This window comes from Triticum aestivum, chromosome 7A (genome assembly GCF_018294505.1).
Source record: "Triticum aestivum cultivar Chinese Spring chromosome 7A, IWGSC CS RefSeq v2.1, whole genome shotgun sequence".
Classification (NCBI taxonomy): domain Eukaryota; kingdom Viridiplantae; phylum Streptophyta; class Magnoliopsida; order Poales; family Poaceae; genus Triticum; species Triticum aestivum.
In genome coordinates, this window is record NC_057812.1 from 581,881,362 (window position 1) to 581,888,897 (window position 7,536).

Below are 7,536 nucleotides of genomic sequence, written 5' to 3' on the forward strand. Positions count from 1 at the left end.
AAAAACCTTTTGCGACAAGTCGAGCTTTGTAGACAGTAACATTACCGTCAGCGTCAGTCTTCTTCTTGAAGATCCATTTATTCTCAATTGCTTGCCGATCATCGGGCAAGTCAACCAAAGTCCATACTTTGTTCTCATACATGGATCCCATCTCAGATTTCATGGCTTCAAGACATTTTTGCGGAATCTGGGCTCACCATCGCTTCTTCATAGTTCGTAGGTTCATCATGATCTAGTAGCATGACTTCCAGAACAGGATTACCGTACCACTCTGGCGCGGATCTTACTCTGGTTGATCTACGAGGTTCAGTAGTATCTTGATCTGAAGTTTCATGATCATTATCATTAGCTTCCTCACTAACTGGTGTAGGTGTTACTGGAACGGTTTTTTGTGATGTACTACTTTCCAGTAAGGGAGCAGGTACAGTTACCTCGTCAAGTTCTACTTTCCTCCCACTCACTTCTTTCGAGAGAAACTCCTTCTCTAGAAAGTTTCCGATTTAGCAACATAAGACTTGCCTTCGGATCTGTGATAGAAGGTGTATCCAATAGTTTCCTTTGGATATCCTATGAAGACACATTTCTCCGATTTGGGTTCGAGCTTATCAGGTTGAAGCTTTTTCACATAAGCAACGCAGCCCCAAACTTTCAGAAACGACAACTTTGGTTTCTTGCCAAACCATAGTTCATAAGGTGTCATCTCAACGGATTTTGATGGTGCCCTATTTAACGTGAATGCGGCCGTCTCTAGAGCGTATCCCCAAAACAATAGCGGTAAATCAGTAAGAGACATCATAGATCGCACCATATCTAGTAAAGTACGATTACGACGTTCGGACACACCATTACGCTGTGGTGTTCCGGGTGGCGTGAGTTGCGAAACTATTCCACAATTTTTCAAATGTACACCAAACTCGTAACTCAAATATTCTCCTCCACGATCAGATCGTAGAAACTTTATTTTCTTGTTACGATGATTTTCAACTTCACTCTAAAATTCCTTGAACTTTTCAAATGTTTTAGACTTATGTTTCATTAAGTAGATATACCCATATCTGCTTAAATCATCTGTGAAGGTGAGAAAATAACGATATCCGCCACGAGCCTCAATATTCATCGGACCACATACATCTGTATGTATGATTTCCAACAAATCTGTTGCTCTCTCCATAGTACCGGAGAACGGTGTTTTGGTCATCTTGCCCATGAGGCACGGTTCGCAAGTACCAAGTGATTCATAATCAAGTGGTTCCAAAAGTCCATCAGAATGGAGTTTCTTCATGCGCTTTACACCGATATGACCTAAACGGCAGTGCCACAAATAAGTTGCACTCTCATTATCAACTCTGCATCTTTTGGCTTCAACATTATGAATATGTGTGTTACTACTATCGAGATTCAACAAGAATAGACCACTCTTCAAGGGTGCATGACCATAAAAGATATTACTCATATAAATAGAACAACCATTATTCTCTGGTTTAAATGAATAACCGTCTCGCATCAAACAAGATCCAGATATAACGTTCATGCTTAACGCTGGCACCAAATACCAATTATTTAGGTCTAATACTAATCCCGAAGGTAGATGTAGAGGTAGCGTGCCGACGGTGATCACATCGACTTTGGAACCGTTTCCCACGCGCATCGTCACCTCGTCCTTAACCAATCTTCGCTTGATCCGTAGTCCCTATTTCGAGTTGCAAATATTAGAAACAGAACCAGTATCAAATACCCATGTGCTACTGCGAGCATTAGTAAGGTACACATCAATAACATGTATATCACATATACCTTTGTTCACCTTGCCATCCTTCTTATCCGCCAAATACTTGGGGCAGTTCCGCTTCCAGTGACCAGTCTGCTTGCAATAGAAGCACTCAGTTTCAGGCTTAGGTCCAGGTTTGGGTTTCTTCTCTTGAGTAGCAACTTGCTTGCCATTCTTTTTGAAGTTCCCCTTCTTCTTCCCTTTGCCCTTTTTCTTGAAACTAGTGGTCTTGTTGACCATCAACACTTGATGCTCCTTCTTGATTTCTACCTCCGCAGCTTTCAGCATTGCGAAGAGCTCGGGAATAGTCTTATTCATCCCTTGCATATTATAGTTCATCACGAAGCTCTTGTAGCTTGGTGGCAGTGATTGAAGAATTATGTCAATGACGCAATCATCTGGAAGATTAACTCCCAATTGAATCAAGTGATTATTATACCCAGACATTTTGAGTATATGCTCACTGACAGAACTGTTTTCCTCCATCTTGCAGCTATAGAACTTATTGGAGACTTCATATCTCTCAATCCGGGCATTTGCTTGAAATATTAACTTCAACTCCTGGAACATCTCATATGCTCCATGACGTTCAAAACGTCGTTGAAGTCCTGATTCTAAGCCGTAAAGCATGGCACACTGAACTATCGGGTAGTCATCAGCTTTGCTCTGCCAGACGTTCATAACATCCGGCGTTGCTCCTGCAGCAGGCCTGGCACCCAGCAGTGCTTCCAGGACGTAATTCTTCTGTGCAGCAATGAGGATAATCCTCAAGTTACGGACCCAGTCCGTGTAATTGCTACCATCATCTTTCAACTTTGCTTTCTCAAGGAACGCATTAAAATTCAACGGAACAACAGCACGAGCCATCTATCTACAATCAAACATAAACAAGCAAGTTACTAATCAGGTACTAAGTTTCATGATTAATTTAAGTTCAGTTAATCAAATTAATTAAAGAACTCCCACTTAGATAGACATCTCTCTAATCCTCTAAGTGATTACGTGATCCAAATCAACTAAACCATAACCGATCATCACGTGAGATGGAGTAGTTTTCAATGGTGAACATCGTTATGTTGATCATATCTACTATATTATTCACGCTCGACCTTTCGGTCTCCGTGTTCCGAGGCCATATCTGTATATGCTTGGCTCGTCAAGTATAACCTGAGTATTCCGCGTGTGCAACTGTTTTGCACCCGTTGTATTTGAACGTAGAACCTATCACACTCGATCATCACGTGGTGTCTCAGCACGAAGAACTTTCGCAACGGTGCATACTCAGGGAGAACACTTCTTGATAATTTAGTGAGAGATCATCTTATAATGCTACCATCAATCAAAGCAAGATAAGATGCATAAAAGGATAAACATCACATGCAATCAATATAAGTGATATGATATGGCCATCAACATCTTGTGCTTGTGATCTCCATCTTCGAAGCACCGTCGTGATCACCATCGTCACCGGCGTGGCACCTTGATCTCCATCATAGCATCGTTGTCGTCTCACCAAGCTTGTGCTTCTACGACTATTGCTCCCGCTTAGTGATAAAAGTAAAGCATTACATCGCGATTGCATTGCATACAATAAAACGACAACCATAAGGCTCCTGCCAGTTGCCGATAACTCGGTTACAAAACATGATCATCTCATACAATAAAATTCAGCATCATGTCTTGACCATATCACATCACAACATGCCCTGCAAAAACAAGTTAGACGTCCTCTACTTTGTTGTTGCAAGTTTTACGTGGCTGCTATGGGCTTAAGCAAGAACCAATCTCACCTACGCATCAAAACCACAATGATAGTTTGTCAAATAGACTCCGTTTTAACCTTCGCAAGGACCGAGCGTAGCCATACTTGGTTCAACTAAAGTTGGAGAGACAGTCGCCCGCAAGCCACCTATGTGCAAAGCACGTCGGGGGAACCGGTCTCGCGTAAGCGTACGCGTAATGTTGGTCCGGGTCGTCTCGTCCAACAATGCCGCCGAACCAAAGTATGACATGCTGGTAGGCAGTATGACTTATATCGCCCACAACTCACTTGTGTTCTACTTGTGCATATAACATCAACATAAATAACCTAGGCTCGGATGCCACTGTTGGGTTTCGTAGTAATTTCAAAAAATTTCCTATGCACACGCAAGATCATGTGATGCATAGCAACAAGAGGGGAGAGTGCTGTCTACATACCCACGCAGACCGACTACGGAAGCGTTGACACAACATAGAGGAAGTAGTCGTACGTCCTCACGATCCAACCGATCAAGCACCGAAACTACGGCACCTCCGAGTTCGAGCACACGTTCAGCTCGATGACGATCCCCGGACTCCAATCCGACAAAGTGTCGGGGAAGAGTTCCGTCAGCATGACGGCGTGGTGACGATCTTGATGTACTACAGCAGCAGGGCTTTGCCTAAACTCCGCTACAGTATTATCGAGGACTATGGTGGCTGGGGCGCCGCACACGGCTAAGGAACAGATCACGTGGATCAACTTGTGTGTTTCTGGGGTGCCTCTGCCTCAGTATATAAAGGAGCCAAGGGGGAGGGGGCCGCCGGCCAGGAGGTGGGCGTAGGAGGAGTCCTACTCCTTACGGGAGTAGGACTCCCCCCCCCCAATCCTAGTTGGACTAGGATTCCCCGAGGGGGAAAGAGGGAGAGGGGGGCTGGCCACCTCTCCTAGTCCTAATAGGACTAGGGGAGGGGGGAGGCGCGCGGCCACCTTGGGCTGCCCCTTTCTCCTTTCCACTAAAGCCCACTAAGGCCCATATGGCTCCCGGGGGGTTCCGGTAACCTCCCGGTACTCCGGTAAAATCCCGATTTCACCCGGAACACTTCCGATGTCCAAATATAGGCTTCCAATATATCAATCTTTATGTCTCGACCATTTCGAGACTCCTCGTCATGTCCGTGATCACATCCGAGACTCCGAACAACCTTCGGTACATCAAAATGCATAAACTCATAATAAAACTGTCATCGTAACCTTAAGCGTGCGGACCCTACGGGTTCGAGAACAATGTAGACATGACCGAGACACGTCTCCGGTCAATAACCAATAGCGGGACCTGGATGCCCATATTGGCTCCTACATATTCTACGAAGATCTTTATCGGTCAGATCGCATAACAACATACGTTGTTCCCTTTGTCATCGGTATGTTACTTGCCCGAGATTCGATCGTCGGTATCCAATACCTAGTTCAATCTCGTTACCGGCAAGTCTCTTTACTCGTTCTGTAATACATCATCCCGCAACTAACTCATTGGTTGCAATGCTTGCAAGGCTTATGTGATGTGTATTACCGAGAGGGCCCAGAGATACCTCTCCGACAATCGGAGTGACAAAACCTAATCTCGAAATACGCCAACCCAACATGTACCTTTGGAGACACCTGTAGTACTCCTTTATAATCACCCAGTTACGTTGTGACGTTTGGTAGTACCCAAAGTGTTCCTCCGGTAAACGGGAGTTGCATAATCTCATAGTTATAGGAACATGTATAAGTCATGAAGAAAGCAATAGCAACATACTAAATGATCGGGTGCTAAGCTAATGGAATGGGTCATGTCAATCAGATCATTCTCTTAATGATGTGATCCCGTTAATCAAATAACAACTCATTGTTCATGGTTAGGAAACATAACAATCTTTGATTAACGAGCTAGTCAAGTAGAGGCATACTCGTGACACTTTGTTTGTCTATGTATTCACACATGTATTATGTTTCCGGTTAATACAATTCTAGCATGAATAATAAACCTTTATCATGATTATAAGGAAATAAATAATAATTTTATTATTGCCTCTAGGGCATATTTCCTTCAGCACGCCCATAACCTTCCCTCGCGGGAGGCACCGGTGAGAGCCACAATAAAGGACCGAATCAAAACCTTCCCATTAGGTAAATGTGGTCGCACTGAACTAGAAACCCAATTCAGTGGCACCATGATGTGATCAACATCATATTCAAGTTGAACTTAATCAAGTTTAACTTTGATAAAAACTTTTTATCAATAACATGATATAAAAAAATATTCATGCAACTACTCGTCATGCAAAGCAAACAACTAATATTCATGGATCAAACTTAACCACATAACTATCTTGCAACACTAAAGATCAAAACTCTCTGGTTATAACTCATTTTTATCCTCAAGCAATATTTTTATTAGTTCTTTATTTAAATGAAAATATCACTTAGTAAAAACTACTACCATTAATTTCCATAGCAATATGACTAATGCAAAACCTTACTCTACTTAGCCAAACAAGTTCATGCATTCAACCAAGAACTAGAACAAGCATATCATGCATAATAAGGTAACTAACAACTCACCAAATTTATTTATCAAATTTTAAATGCAAATAAGAACTCATATTCAAGTAGAAAATCATAGATATTGAAATAACACCATCCAAATGCTGGTGTGGCTTGCCTTAGTGTAGAGGAGGATCACACTCCTCTTGGGTTGCTTCAAGGTGTAACGCCCGGATAATTAAGCTACAGTAATCCTCAACTAATGATGCCATGTCACCACAATTACTGTTACTAATCCTTGCTTGATCCAAATTTTAGTTCAAACTCAAATTCAAAACTGAGTTTAAAGTCAAAATTCAAATTTGGTCAAACATGAAAACTAAAATGTTTGAATAATCCTACAAATTCCCCTGATCATTGTCATGTTGAAACCAACTTCAGGTGACTTACTAATAAATTCCTAGGAAATTTATAAAGTGGTCCAACATCATATTAAATGACCCTTTTTAATTATTAAAATATTTAAACTTTTTCGAATGCTCTGAAACTTTTTGTGCAACACCGCAATATTGAGGATTTATGTGCAAAGTTTCACATCTAACAAAAACCTTTTAGTAGTTTTTTAATAGAAAGCAGAGGAGTTTAAAAAAAGAGAAAAGGGGCCATAACCCCTAGCCCTGTGCGTTCGGTTTATTCGGTTTACATGATTCGGTTTATACGGTTTTTCGGTATGTACGGTATTAATACTTCGGTAAATACGGTATGAACATAAAATACGGTTCGGTTTCGGTATATACCAAATTATTTCGGTATGGTTTCGGTATATACCATAAAAACCAAAGTTGACGCGAATTTGAAAATGACGTAATAATAATTTGCAAATTTATGACTCAAAACACATTCTATTTTACACAAATAGTATATGACTATATATATAAGTATATATGCATGCATTGATTCATCTGTTGATGGTTATGGACGTGCTTAGCATTTTAAAAAGAGAAAAACGACAATGTTACAAGAAAAATGTAGGTGCTTAGTAGTGAATTTGACTCATGTACAAGAAAAATGACAACTTGTACGGTTGTTCATCTCAAGAAATATAAATTTATCTTTTACTTCGGTTTATTCGGTTAACCATTCGGTTTTTCGGTATATACCATAAAAACCAAAGTTCAAATCGGTATGAAAAGTTCATACCATACCGAAACCAGAAACCATAAAAACAAAAAAATCGGTTCGGTTCGGTTTATTTTCGGTATGGTTTTTCGGTTCGATTTTAAAATGCACAGAGTGAATAACCCCCATGCACCTAGGCATCAGCCAACCGACCCACCCAGCTGGCCGGCCCAACTGCCACCTACCTAACCCCCCACTCCCCGCTGACCTAGCCCGCTACCCGCACATCCCCTCCCCTCTTTCCCCCATGTTCTCTCTCTCTCCCACTCCCAATCCAATCGGGACCGGAATCGATCCCGCCCGGCGCTGCCCATCGCCG